The sequence below is a fragment of the Miscanthus floridulus genome, chromosome 1 (genome assembly GCF_019320115.1).
Source record: "Miscanthus floridulus cultivar M001 chromosome 1, ASM1932011v1, whole genome shotgun sequence".
Lineage (NCBI taxonomy): Eukaryota > Viridiplantae > Streptophyta > Magnoliopsida > Poales > Poaceae > Miscanthus > Miscanthus floridulus.
The window spans coordinates 24104252-24120055 of record NC_089580.1 but is presented as its reverse complement, the minus strand read 5'-3'; the positions used below and the strand labels follow the sequence as shown (position 1 = coordinate 24120055).

Sequence of the window (15804 nt, the reverse complement as noted above, 5' to 3'; positions counted from 1 at the left end):
GCTGGCCCTGATAGGGACAAGGAGAAGAAATAAACTCGATGGACATCCTCAACTGATGCTTCGCCCAATTGTATAAGATACCGACTAACATATTCTATCGTGCTTGTATTGTCTTGGCTAGTGAACTTAGCGAACTCTGGGAGCCTATAATTTGTGGTAAGAGCGATCAAATCATACCATTCTAGATATGGGCGTTTGTATGAGAAGGTCAACCCTTTTGGCTTTAGACCAAACTAATTTTTCATCATCTCGGTCACCTTCAGCAGCAACTCATTAGCATTTGAATTTGGATTTCTCTATACTTGCTGACCCACCTGTGGATTTAAATCACATGTGCCTTGATACCTTGGATTTGGAATTATGTGAAGGGTATTATAGTCTAATCCATAGTGATATCCTTGTGAAACCTCTATCTGCTAGGTCCTTTGCTGGCTTGCTGCTTGAAGTCTCAGATTATAGATATAAGGATCTATATCTCTATGGATCATTTGCATTGATGGTGCTATTTTTTAAGCCAACGACGGTATGTGGCCTGATGTGCCAAAATTGATCACCTGGTTCTGACTTTGCCCCATTGGCTATTGCATATGTTGTACTAATGGTCAGGAATATACTATATCTGATTCGTAGTAGTATCTTGAGCTTGCTTAGATGGACCCTGAACTACCTGGACATCACCATTACCAGCTGATGCTACTTCTTGATGGCTGGTACCGACTTAATTAGTCCCTTGGGTCGATGGATCTAGAATGTTGTAATAAGTCGGCCCAACTTGATCAACTGGAAACCCGTGAATCGCTTCTTTCATGGCATTGTGGAATGTGTCCAAGAAAGCTTCATTTTGGCTTAATATGGCATCACGAACAGATTTGTCTACAACTTCCATAAAAAAATGTCTATCTTTAGCTTCAGTTGTGTCTGTCTGCCCGTGTAGTAGAACTCTCGGTAGTGGAAATTTCTAAACAATTGTGTTGTCACGTGTTTTGGTGTAGGACAACAAACATTTGCTCTAAAATTCTTCTGTAGCTTTGCTGATGATATCTTTATCTCCATCAGGTAAATCTTCATAATGTAGCATAAAGATGTCTTTGTTGTTGTGAATCGCCATGACAATTATGGGGTCCCATCAGGCGTGCTAGAAACGTGCATCGACATAAAATTTCGTCTCATGCCGAGGACACACGTAGCAAGCCAAAAGGGTCCACTTAATGGAGCTGAGGATCCGCCTAGCTTCAGCGTAGGGGTGATCGATCCTGCATACTCCTCCCAAGACGTGCTAGTCAATTTGACCCTACAATTAACAAGCAGAGAAAGTTTATCAGTAATTAAGGGCAGAACGTGATGGTGTTGCCAGACAGTCCCGAATGTGCAGCTCTGAGAGCCTATATGAAAGAAGATCGACTAAATAGTCGATTCCAGCATATTCGTAAGAATAAATCAGTTAAAGCTCATGGAGTTGTGTAAGAAAAACCGGTTATCATTCTAGATGAATATCATTGTTTAGGCAAGTATTAGTCGCTGGCAAAAAGATATCAACAGTAATTAGTTCATGCTAAGCCAATGACTAAAAGTAACCAAACCCCTTTTTATGAAAGAAACAGTTCATCATCATTCAACCATTTAATAGAAATAAATCTAATAAACATATTAGATCTCATCTATCACTCTGACCAGTGGGGCATGAGGCAGAATCATACAGGCCGTAGAAACAACAATAGACTCGATGACCCTAACTTATTACTAATATCAGTGGGGTATGAGGCAGAATCATGCAGGCCATAATACAATAATAAGATCATGGGGCTAACACATCTTTCAACCTATCGCTACTTCAATGATCTCGTGATGCGAACTGTTCGTGAAAGCACTCGATGTCGGCTAAAACAACCGATTTAGGCATAGCGCATAGTTAAGGTCATACCCTCTTAGGAACAGATCTACCAAATAACGATCCCCACTCCACGGTGCTAACAGTGGGGTGTGGGGCAGAATCACATAGGTCATGATAATGAGCCATGAAACAGTTTTTGCTAGCCACTAGATCTACTCAAGATCAAACATGCCTTAACCACACGCTATGCATGATCAAGATTGACATAAAATAGTCAATAAAACATAACTCATCGTTTAAAGTGCATATTAGACCAGTTTAGATTAACAAACAATGGGTTAATAAAGATATAAGGCCGATCTAGATCAATCGCAACCGGGCTAAGTGATATTGCTGTAATTAAGTAAATAATAGAAGCAACAAGCAATATCGGTAACTTAATAAATATATCCGAATGAACGCCACCCTTAGATAGAGCATATAACTTGACCTTAATCTAGTTCGAGCAGTGGGGGTCGACCGGATCGATGCCGCCATACTTGAATTAGACAAGAGTCAATAACTAACTTATACCAGAGTCACGGTGGAGGTCGACCGGATCGATGCAGCCATACGAATAGAGGTATAAGTCATGACGATACTTATAGACAAGCAGTGGAGGTCGACTAGATCAATGCAGCCATACCTGCTGAAGAACTCGTCGAGATCTACTCTACTCCTCCTAAGGGGTGGCCGGAGCCAAAAAAGTAATTAACTTGTATTTGATTGATTGTGTGTCCTTTACAATAGCCAATATTTGATATTTATACCCGGGACCTACACATGACTCCTATCTAAGCATGACTCATCACAATCTTTGGCCTTAAGAGAAAACATTCCTAATTTAAGATAACTTGGACTCTAATCTTTCCTCTTTTGTAGAGTCCATCATGTCTCATCCTAGCGCCGATCGTAGCCTTTGTCATTATCTGCCAGCACTGCTTGAAGAAAGCCAGTTCCAGTGCTGCACTCGAATCAGCTAATTCCGATCTGCACGCAATCGATTCCCTGCTAACATGATCTTGGGGGCTTTCGAGTTCCTGTGACTCTTCTTCCAAATTTTGGTGTAAACACAAGGGTTGGCAGTAGGATTAGGGGAAGATTGTTAGATAATCTACTGCTACCTTATGTGAACACAGTAAGGGAAGGCGGCGCCGAAAGGCCCCCTGCTGTGATACTATAGCCGCTGTAGGTGCAGGCGCCGCACGGCTCACCTATAGCACTGTAGCCACATGCAGAGGTCGGCGCAGAGTTAGCCTTGTATGTTATCTAGTTACTGTTATAGCATGTGTATTGTACTACGACTAGATGGATAGAGTTGTATAAATAGACTACCATGGCAACTCAGTAAAGAGAGTTCAGATTTGCCATCTCCCAGACAGGGCTTCAGCTAACGCTGGTGTCTTGTACTGAGTGTATATGCTCTATTCTCCCTTCTTCTTCAAGCTCTAGCCATAGTGCGTGGAGACAGACAACGCTTGTTCGTGGTCGGCATGTCTAGTGGGTGCTCGACAAGACTGGTGAGTGGTTCACTCACCTGAGTCGGTGATCCTATGGGCCAATAAGTTACTACTTTAGTATTTTGTTTAATTTTTTTGAATTATAAATATTTTTTACTATAGTTTACTTTGTGTTTGATTTTATTTTAGTTTTGTATTTATTGGATTTTACATGTAGATGAATAGGTGTTCAGGAGTTCTACCGATACTTCAAGCAAGGCAAGTGGCTATTCACATGTGATTATTCCTTTGCCAGTCTTTTCTTGGTCTCATAAGTACGTCTTGGCATGTATATATACAAGTGTTTGTGTTCATATCATGCATCCTGTTTGTCATCTACTTTGTAGATTTTGAATTAATTTGGGATCATGTTGATAGCAATCTTTGTTTCTATGTTGTCCTTGTGACTCCAATGTAATTAGTTTGCTAGCTTGAAGTCATGCCAACTAACAGATGAAAACACAAGCAGTTTTAGACCTATAAATATGTGCTCATCACCTTTTCTAATCCACAACAATAAAAACTTTCTTACAACTCATGTTTTGATGTGGATCCCTATAGACCAGTATCCCTACTGAGGTCATAGTACCAAGAGCTTGTTTTTCCCTCCTTATGTCGCTACACCATTTATATCTGGCATGTTTTCTTATTATTAGGAGATTTTGCTCCATTATAGTTTGAATGTTTCACCTTCTACAAGTTTTTTACACACTAAAAGGGTTTGAATTTTTGCACAATAACCACTTAAAGTTATGATGTTTGCACTCTCAAAGTTTGGTGTTTGAGTAAGAGTTGCAAAATGAAGGTGAGAGTTGGGAGTTTGGTGTTTGATCTGAACTTGGATTAATAAATTCACCTTAAAGTTCAAATGAGTCATGATAGCAAAAACATACTCCTACAATAGATTTATGAAAAGCTTTATCTTTTCGACCAAAGTTTGGCGTTCAAGTTGAAAGTTTATGTTATTTTAAATAAATACTCTAAGCACAAGCGTTTGCATATATATTCAGATTCCTCGTAAAAAATAAATTTATGAGTCAATAGGTTGGCTTTGTTTAAGTTGAAAGGCAACTTTTTCATGTGGAGATGGAAATTTAGTTTCAAAAGTTTAGTTTGTTCAGGTTAAGAGGCGCGTGACACAAATTAAAGTGGCAATATAGCATTTGTTGCTGCTAGGCTGGTAAAGCAGTACTGTTCTAGATAGCACTAGTTTGACAAAGATCACATAATATCGACTTGGGTACATCGAGATTAAATCTTAATGGGTTCTTGACTTCTTTAATCACATTCATGTATCACAGTGCTTTGGGTAAACACATGGCAACTATTTCTTCTCTTTATATGCCTTCAATGTCTTGTTTGGATACATAAGCTAATAGTTAGTTGCTAATAATTAGTTTCTTTAGATCCAAATGGGCCCAACTAATAGTCTAGCTAATTGTTAGTTGAATACTAAATAACAACTATCTCACTAGTTGGACCAAAGCAACTAGTCACAGCTAATAGTTAGCTAGCTAATATTATCTATGAGCTGCTACCTCTGTCCAAAAAATTACGCAATTCCTGAACAATGCTATGTTAAAATATGTTAAGTTTGGCGAAATTCATATAAAAATACTAATATTTATCATACTAAATAGGTGCCATTAGATTCATCATGAAATATATTTTTATAGTACATTTATTTAATGTCATAAGCGTTAATATTTTTATCTATATATTTGTTCAACTTTAGGCATGTACTTTAACTGAGAATGGACCTAGAATTGCATTTTTTGAGGATGGAGATAGTATTAGCTAGCTAACTATTAGCAACTAATGGATCCAAATATGTGTACACAATCAATAAAAGTTATACATATCAGGAGAACTTAGTATCACTCAGTACACAATCATATATCCAGGATGCCTCGAAGAAGGGGCAGGGAGGAAGACTCTATACCTAAATTCATTGATCAGCTCCAGTATCTTGCTGGCATCATGGCATCTTGCTATCTCGAAAGGCAGTACAGAAAAAGAGGAGACCTTGGTTTTCTTCTCATAGGACTTGGAGCAGCTGCTATCGGAGCTTATGCTCTTGGAGGATGCGTGGGAAGCTTATATTTAGACACAGAAGATTGGTGCATGGCAAGGCGGGGACCGTTACTCTATTTTAAAAATAATATGTTATGATTATTTACTCTATTTTAAAAATATGAAGTCCTGTTTCAGAAACGAGAGGACCATTACTAATTGTATATATGTTGGTTAATTACTATTTGTGGTCAAATACTCAAATATTTACAACCGGTTTATTCTACTGTAATGGATTGAACGCATTGTTTGCTAGGTTCACTTGTTTCCGAATGCTAGCTGTAGTGTTCTTTGGAATTTTGTGAGTGTTTTGCGTAAGCCTTTTTATTGGAATTCCTTGTTTTGATTTTTTTTTGATACGGCCAGTTCATTTTTTTTACTGCATTAAGGTGATAGAGTTGAGTGTCCTCTTCTGAAATTTAAAGAGGACGGAGCATATGGCCACTTAGGCAGACCATCATGTCGTCAACGTTAATATTTTTATCTATATATTTAGTCAAACTTTAGGCACTTTAACCAAGAATGCACCTAGAATTGCATTTTTTGGGGGGACGGAGATAGTATTAACTAGCTAACTATTAGTAACTAATGGATCCCAATATGGCCTAAAAATCTCTAGAATCTTTTTTCACTAGAATGTAGCACAATTACTTTCTTTTTTCTTTGCTGTGACTTTTGTTGTACATATATAGAATGTTTTTCACTATATGCATGTGTACATCATCAATAACAGTTATACATATCAAGAGAACTTAGTATTACGTTGTCTTACAATATTATATTATGGCGTTATATGTGGAAATTGTTTTCATTTTTTTAATCACGATACCTTAAAGAAATTTATGGGCAAACTGCTGTTACTGTCATATATCCAGGATGAAGAAGGCTTCGAAGAAGGAACAGGAGGGAGGAAGCCCCACCTAATTACATTTTTCAGCTCCAGTATCTTGCCAACATCATGGCATGTTGCTACCTTCAAAGGCAGTACAGAAAAGGTGGACACGGGGAAGACCTTGGTTTTCTTCTCATAGGATTTGGAGCAGCTCTTCTTGGAGCTTTTGGTATTGGAGGATGCATGGGAAGCTTATATTTAGATATAGAAGATTGGTACATGTCAAGGCGGGCACCCCCCATAGAAGAATATGATATGGTTATTTACTCTGTTTTAAAAATATGAAGTCATGTTTCAGAAACGAGGACTGTTACTATCTGTATATATGTTGGTTAATTACTATTTGTGGTCAAATATGTGGAACCGGTTTATTTTACTCTAATGAAATGGATGCATTGTTTGCTAGGTTTTCACTTGTTTTCGAATGCTAGTTGTAGTGTTCTTTGGAATTTTGTGGGTGTTTTGCGTAAGCCTTTTTTTATTGGAATTCCTTGTATCTAAGAAAACTTTGAGACGGCCAGTTCGTTTTTTTACTACATTGATGATGTGATAGAGTTGAGTGTCCTCTTCTGAAATTTGAAGAGGAAGGAGACCATCAGGGACAAAGACAAAAACTTAACTTGCAAATTTCTCTACTATCACAGACTATCAGAGAAATTATTACAAGATGAAAAATATGATTTGCCAAATGTGTGGTTCATTATTAGCTCGAATTAGTCTCAAATTCTCAATGGCCAGTTGGTCACCAAGATATAAGCAAGGGATTACATCCAACCATTCAAGGTATTTCCTCCATTCTACTCCCTCCGTCTCAAAATAAGTGATGTTTTAGATTTGTCCTGAGTCAAAACATTTCAAATTTGACCAAAGTTATAGGAAAGAACATCAATATTTATGACATCAAAATAAATTGAATATGAAAATATATTTCATGCTAATTCTAATAATACTTATTTGGTATCATAAGCATTAGCACTTTTTTATATAAATTTGGTCAAACTTGAAATATTTTGACTTAGGACAAACCTAAAACATCACTTATTTTTAGGACGGATGGAGTAAATTATAAGGGCATTCCGGTAGGACTACCCAACAGGCCCCCTTTTTAGGTAGTGGAGAAAAAATAGCTCCAACAGACTATCTACTAGGGGATCCAAATTTGTTGCCCCCTATTTTTCCCCTCCCACTACCCATTCCCGTTGGGCAAAAACAAAAGCTCCAAAAGACTATCTACTAGGGGACCCAAGTTTGTTGGTCCCTACTTTTTTCCGTCCACTACACATTTCTGTCGGGACAAGTGCCTACCCGAACTCTTGTTCGGTCGTTTTCCCCTTCCAAGGCTCGCCCACGATAGGTCGCGGTCTTCCTCTCTCGCCATCGCCACACCCTTCCCCCACCGCTGGCCCTCTTCTCTAGGTCCAGCAAGGCCAGATCTAGGTGCGTTTGTGCCTAGATGCGCCTCCATGGCCGCCGCCAGCCCTTCTCCTCCAGAGTCTCGCCTCCCCCACCGTGGCACCCGAGTTCGCCCGCCGAAGGTCATGACCATCGTTGCCCGTGCCTCCACTGCCGACACCATCCTCCTTCTCCTCGATGCCACACGTCCTCCTCCCCCTAAGGTGCTTCCCCACCAGCACTTCACCTTCCCTGTTTGTGCTCCCCGCCATTAGTTCGAGAGGGAAGAGGAGAGTACGATGAGTAGACCCGTATGTCACTGTGTCTTGAAATGAATTTGAGGGTCCTAATTTAGGTAGTCCTGTTGAGACAATAGAAAAAAAGGCCCTCTGAAAGTAGGTGGCTACCTAAATAGGAAAGTAGGTGGACTGTTTTAGGTAACTTTGTCAGAAAAGCTCTAAGTCATTTTAGCTTTCTAGATATATAATTTTTACTATATATATATAGACGTATTATATATATATATATATATATATATGTAGATTGATGAAGCTATGTATCTAGAAAAATTAGAACGACTTATAATTTGGATAGAGGGCGTAGAACATTGGAGCTCTTGCGAAACTATATGCCCTCCATTCATTCTAGCTTTTATAAACACATATTTTTTATTATATATCTGGTACATAGATATATAGCTATATATCTAAAAAAAAACTAGAGCGACTTATGATTTGAATAGAGGGAGTAGAACATAGGAGCTCTTGCTAAGCTATATTAGATGATTCGAACTTTATGCCAGACGCAAAACCGATTGTTTGCAGAGGGTGCCAACCAAAGATGGAAAGGGAAACATTGCAGAGAATAGGGAATTCACATTGGCAGCAGCGTATTCTCTTTCTATTCTATGGGACCAAACAGATGATTTAGCAGTGCGTCGCCCCAACCATCATCCACACTAAGGGCATGTTTGGTACAACTCAGCTTCACTGGTGAATCAGCTTTTGTAGCTTTTGGGTCAAAAAGCAGCTTCATCGGTGAAACTGAAACTGTTTTGATGGGTTGTTTGGCAAAATAGCTTCTCCACTTGACAAAATTGATAAGTGACCATAACACCCTTTTCTTTTCTTTCATCCTCGCCCTTTTCTTCCCCACGCCGGTTTCTCTTTCTTTCTTCTCTCTTTCTTACTTATCCAGACGCTCCCTCGCCTCCATCTCCTCTTCCTCGCCTCCGACCCGGCCCCTACATGCTCGCGCTCCATTGACGGCCCGCCGCCAAGCACCACGACCGTTCGCTCGCCCTCGGCGCCCGCCTCGAGCATCGGCGCATCCGATGACCGATGCAGCAGCGTCTCTATGCCCTGTCCTCCCCGCGTCGGCCCGAGGGAAAATTCGCCCCTAGCGGTGGTAGGGCCCACCAGAGCGGCAGTAGCTTCTCCCCGGACACACCGTGTGTGAGACTATCTCCAACAACATCACCCAAAAAACAAGACGCATTCCATATTTGGGTAACGCTACAGGTAAATGGTTCAATACCTATTTTTGGTCTTCTCCAACAACAGGACCCAAAAGAGAACCCTTTCTGCAAATGAGTCTCCAGGAGAGAGGATACTCATATTTGGGTTGTGCCTCTGCTGTAACCCAAAATGGGTCTCGCATATAGATATTCTGTTGGAAACTGGTATAGTACCATCCACGACCTATTTTTTTTTTTCCAGAGACTTCTGCGGATAAGCTGTATGGCAAGTGCCCGTTTGGCAGAGAAGCAGTAAAACAGCTCTGAAGCTGTCATAGAAGCTCCACCAAACAGGCCTAAAATTCAGCCCACATTGTCACAGGTCCCACTTTTCCTCTTCCCAGGCCGGCCCACAAAGCCCAAAACACCCGCACCTGGCTTCTCGGCCTCTCCCGAGTGGCCGAGTCCCTCAGACCCCCCGGGCGACGGAGTAGAAGAGCAATCTGTTTGCTCGATTCGGCGATTCCTCGGCAGAGAAAGACCGGCAAGCGGCTGCGGCTAACCCTAGTCCTCGAGCTCGAGGCTCCGGCGAGGCGGCGAGCGGCGGCGGGTCCGCGGGTGGGAGCCTGGGAGGCGGGCTGCAGCCGGCCTGGGCGGCTGGGCACCTGGTGCCTGCCCTTCTCCTCTCTCGTTTCCTCCTACGGTCCTCTCTCGCAGTCGAACGAAACCCTCGGAGGCATGCTGTCCGGCGTGAAGCTGGTTCCGCGCGACCAGATCCAGTCTGCTCAGAAGCGTAGAGGTGACCGGGGCTCCGATTCCGAGTCCTCCGACGGCAAGAGGCCGTCGAAGCACAGAAAAAGAGGGCGGGACAAGAAGAGAAGAAGAGGCAAAGTAGTGGGCGGCAGCGGAGGCGGAGCAAGAGGTACTCGTCGGAAGAGTCTTCGGCGTCAGACACCGACGATTCAATCGGGGAGGAAGAGGAGGAGGATGTCAGTCGGAGCAAGCGTCGGGGGAAGGACAGGAGGCGGCGTCGCAACTTCTCTGACGACGATGAATCCGAATCCAGTGAATCTGATAGGGGAAGAGGTAAATAAGATAGTACAAAATTTGGTCAGCATTTGTTCTTCTGTTGTAATTTTGACAAGCTTGGATATCTTTGTCTGATCACATATGAGCTATTGCCATTTGTTACAGCCCCTCACTAGCGGGAAGCAGAGAACGCGACGACGATGAGGACGAAGATACTGAAGGTGAGGGGCTAAGGACAAGTGAGGTGGTCAGGAGGGAGATGGGGCTTGAATGGATGCTCAAGCCAGCAAGCAGCAGCCGAACTGAGGGCAGCGCTGTTGGTAAGGCTGATAATATCGAGAAGGATGAAGCTGCGCATGAAGAGGTAATGCTGAATGACAATGCACTTTCTTACATGCTGCCTTTGTCGACAAGCTGTAGTGATCCGCCTTTGCTTGATTGTTGATAGATTATGAGACCCGATCCAAAGGAACTTAACCCATACCTTAAAGATAATGGAACTGGATACCCAAAAGAATCAACCCCATCAAATGCAGGCAGTCAGTTGCTTGCATCCTCTGTTGTGGGTGATGGAGGTGCTAGCTGGAGACTTAAAGCTTTGAAGCGTGCAAAGGAGCAAGCTGCTCGTGAAGGAAGAAAACTTGAGGAGGTAAGCGCATAGGTACATGTAATTATTCTCAGTAACTAATTCATATTTTTATTTCTGATTAACTTTTGTGACTATTTGACTGCTATAGGTTGTTGAAGAGAGATGGGGCTCGTTAGGTGACTTAGCTGTTTCAGTATCAGCATCAAGAGCTGCCCATTCACATGCTCATTGGCATGCCATTAGAGGCAGAAAATCTGGGAATACTGACAACTCAGAAGAACGTGTCAAAGGAAATCCAGAGGGTCAGCCGGATGGTAGCAATGGCAGGCGTGAATATTTACGGGATGTTTCTTCTCAGCATCATGCCATGAGAAAACCCCAGCCTGATTCTGTCCCATGGAAAAAGAGAGGACAGAATATATCTTCTGAGGATCAGGCACTTATCTCTTCAGCGGTAGCAAGCTTAAATAAGTTTTCTGATGATGGAAGTTTTATGGAAAAGATTAGCAATCTTGAGAGCAAGAACACAAATGTTTCCATTGCTAGTGCTAGTGCTAGTGCTGATGAGCAGAGGGACAATGAGCAGAAATCCCTTACGGAGAGTTCAAACAAAGTACCATTAGTGAGCACTCAGAAACTAAATGCAAACCAGATGGCTGCAAAGATTCTGCAGCTCCGAATGAAAGGCAAGCATCAAGAAGCTGAACAACTTTCGGTGAGTCTTTCAATTATTTTTCTTGTGGTGTGGCAATGCTGACACTTTTTTTGGCTTTATGAATTTGTGAATCATTATATAGCAATTTATTTTTTTAATGCAACAATTGGAATATGCAGAGTACCCTTGACAGATATTCACTATGCAGCACGGATACGGATACGTGTATCGGTATTAGACGGATACGGATACGTGGATACACCATTTTTGAGGAAAACCCGATACGTGGATACGTTTTATTATTTTTACAAAAAAAATAAAGCACATTAAAATTATTGGCAGCCGATCGATATGTATGGATGCTCTCTGGAGACTACAATCATTTCACAGCTTCTAGTTGCTACTTCTACCTGTGCTGGCAGTTGGAGGGGTATTTTTGGCATGTAAATGTTCAGCACGTCTTCCCTGCCTGTGCTTAGCTGGGCCCAAGATTAGATTTTTTAATCTTCTTTCTCTCCCCCAACATTCTTCCCCACACGGTGCCCCTTCACTCAGCCGTCTGCACGATGGCGCTCCTGCTGGCCTGCTCCTCGCAGCTCAGCCTCAACCGGCGCCATGCCTTCCTCCCGCGCTGGTGACTGAGGTCCCTCTCGGCACAGGCGGCCGAGCGACCATGGCTGCGCCCTACTCCACCCCACGTGCGTGACCAGCGGGCGGCCCGCTCGGAGCGAATGCAGCACGCGGACCTCGCCGGCGCAGAGCTCGCCCGGCGCGGGGTGCGGCGCGTGGCCGGCGAGCAGCCCACCCTGTACGTGTGGGATAGCCCATAGTATATCTCAGGTCAGTGTTGGGTGGGCTAGGCCGTATCACCAAACGCCCAAACGGCTTGGATACGTATCAGTCCACGTATCGGAATTTTGTTTTATTTATTTTTTTACCGATACTTCACGGATACGTATCCGCCGCGTATCCAGTGCGTATCCGTATCGGATACGTATCCGATACGGGATACGTGGCCAACCTTACGTATCCGTGTAACGTAGGATATTCATTTGATGTAACATTGTAGCAGATTGCACCATATATTTGAACTAAGCACATATTTACCCACATCTCTTGATTTAGGAAACTGGGATAGATGTCTTGTTATCTATAGAAATAGGGAGAGGTTGAGATAAATTTTCTGTTTTCTTGGCAATATGGTTGAGCCGCTTGTCATTCTTTATCAGAGAGAAATGGAAGCTTTGCTGGAGAATCAGGATACTGCCCATGAGAAGCCTGGTCATGGCAAAGAAAGAAGCTCAATCAGGTAACTATGTCCAGCCATATGTGCCATGGTAAATAATGATTTCTCAAAACAAAGTATGCACTTGTCATTTTGTGGGAAAGTATTCTAAGACTACATGATTTCCCGAATAGTATGGAAAAGAAGTTCTGATTTCATTGTTATATTAGCACTTATAGCCCTATAGTTTATATTGCTGATGAAGTCTTCTATTTTCATCTGTATGTAGGAATACATTGAAGCCTAGTGCAGCTGATCGCAGAAGAAGAGAAGAGGATGCTGACCTGCATTTGGCTAATAAAATTATGCACAACAAGCAGTATAACATGTCTAAAAGTATAGAAGATGAATATGATTTTGGTGATGCTCCCACTAAAAAGGACAAAAGAAAGAATAAAGAAGCACATGACGAAAGGAGAAGCACTAATAGACATATGTTGACTCAGAAGGAGCGCTGTTTGTATTGCTTTGAGAACCCATCCAGGCCAAAGCATCTGGTTGTTGCTATTGGAAACTTCAGTTACTTGATGCTGCCGCAGTTTGAGCCTGTTGTCCCTGGGCATTGTATTATTCTCCCATTACAGGTGAGACAGTTTTGCTGGCCCTGTTGCATCTGCACGAAATCAAGCTTTCTTAAGAACCAACCAGCTGCTACTTGTTTGTGCTTTTGAATATGCTATTTTTTTGGAACATTCTGTCTTTTAATTTATGAACAAACAATCAGTTTCTCATTATTGATGATTTGACAATGGTTGCAGCATGAATCTGGAACGAGAACAGTTGACCAGAATGTTTGGGGGGAGATTCGCAACTTCAAGAAGTGCCTGCTGAAGATGTTTGCTCAGCAGGACAAGGATGTGGTGTTTATGGAGACTGTCATAAGCCTGCCCAAACAACGGAGACACTGCATGATTGAGTGCATCCCTGTCCCTTGTGAAGTGTCAAGCAATGCCCCAATGTACTTCAAAAAGGTCAGCTGTCTATTTCCACCTTCATAACTGAGAATGCTCTCTTGTGCTTTTGGTTGTACCGAGATTGTTTGCATTTACTCCAGGCTATTGATGAAGCTGAAGAAGAATGGACCCAACATGAGATGAAGAAGGTTATCCCGACAAGTGCAAGCCGCAACTTGAGGCAAGTCATCCCGGAGAACTTTGCCTACTTCCATGTGGAGTTCGGGTTGGACCGTGGCTTTGTTCATGTAATAGATGACGAGAGCAAGTTCAGCGCTGGATTTGGATTGAATGTCATTAGAGGGATGCTCCAGTTGCCGGAGGAGGACTATGCACCGTCGGCGAAGGCATGAGTCCATGGATAACCAGAGGCAGGCTGTTGCTAGCTTCATGAAAGGACTGGGAGCCCTTCGATTGGACAAAGCAACTTGATTGAATGTGAATACAGTTTTGAGAACACTTGCTTGCACGACTTGTACTAAAAGGTTTTGTAGGAAACTTGTATTGATGCTATAACTGTATTTGTCACCCAACATTATGTTTATCTGTTCCCAGAAATTAACAGGCGCATGTTCTTGCTGTAAAATGATATTGCTCACTCAATAGCATTTAAACTGACATTAAAATGGATCTACGTGTATTGTGTTATTGTGCTTGTAACTCATCTCCCACTGTTTATTATTCTTGCCTGTCATGCAAATTTATTTATCTTGGTATGAAAATAGATTTCACTTGGTGTCTGGGTCATCCACTGATAACTCAGAAGAGGTTTCGGTTTCTATTTGCCATCGAAATTTGGCTTATGCCTTTCTGATTCTACAGGCCAAACTAGTAATAGTATGTTGTGTTTCTATGTTGAGCGGGCTGCAGGTTGCATCTGCTCGAAATCAAATATAGGAAGGATATATGGCTGATTCAGCATGATTATCTCATCTTCAGTGGCAAAGTTGCTCTACAAGCGCAGCGTCAGCGTTCATTGCAACCAGGCCTGTTCTAGGCTACTGCTAATTCAGCGTTCATCGCACACACTGCAGAATACAGATGAGCACGGGATGAAATAGAGGACATTTCTTTCCGAGTCTCTTCTCTTGTTCCCTTGTAATGTAATTGCACTGTTCAGGTGCCTGGTATCTAATTACATTTACAGCACGAGTTGTGCTTTGATCTTGCACGGATTCAGGACCCTCCTCTGAAGTTTGAACCGAACCTTCCCTTGCTATGGAGTGCCGGAAGGAGACCAGTAATGTCATCTGCAGAGGCAACGCTCACCCGTCGATGTCCGTCCGTTTGCGTTGAGACTTCAGACATGTGAAGACTGAAGACGCTGGAGAACCCTTCAGCCTTCCCTTGCTATGGATTATGGAGTGCAGGAAGTAGACCAGTCAGTGTCCATGCTTACCATGCCTTCAGTTGCAAAGCAGGTATTCATCTGCAGTCCGTCCGTCCGTCAGTGTTCAGATCTCAGCGTGCGGGGAACAAACCCGCATGGCCGCATGGAATCGAAGAACATGTCATGTACGCGAGGGCGAGGCTCATGAAACGCCCCGTGCAAGCACAGGGCGCATGGGTGATAGAGATGGAGATAGGATTAGATGAAACTTCATGAGACTTGTAGTAAGCTTGTTTCTTTTTTGAACGGAATAGTAAATTCCATTAACTGAAGCACCGAACAAAATCGTCGGTGACCATGTCCTCGACGCCCTGAGAGGCCTACCGTCCCACTGAGGTCGGAATCGTGAGGACACTTGCATCGAATCGACACAAGAGACATGCACTACCTTATTACAATTGCGAGGGCATAAAACTACTGGAGATAATCGGCTTCACTTCATGAATGAGGCTACCCATTGCCGATGACGAAAGCAGTTAGTTTCCAGTGCCATCTTCAGCATTAGTGAATCAGTTTCCGTCGCCTCACGCTCAACACCCAGCGCGCATGCAGCTCTGATCCCCATCAGATATTGTACGCCTTTGTTTCAGCCTGCAAAGCATCCGTCAGGTTTTTTTATTAGTCGGACAATACTAGCCTGAATTACTTCCCCATGCATGCTCTCTCGGATCACAAAGCCCCATCCTCCTTCCTTCACCATACAGTCAAAGCGCCATCTGGA

At 42.7% G+C, this 15804-nt stretch overlaps 1 pseudogene; it reads left to right on the top strand.

The window, feature by feature from the left end:
• Positions 1-9662: 9662 nt before the first annotated feature.
• On the top strand, positions 9663-14353 carry LOC136459167 (uncharacterized; annotated as a pseudogene).
• The last annotated feature ends 1451 nt before the right edge of the window (positions 14354-15804 follow it).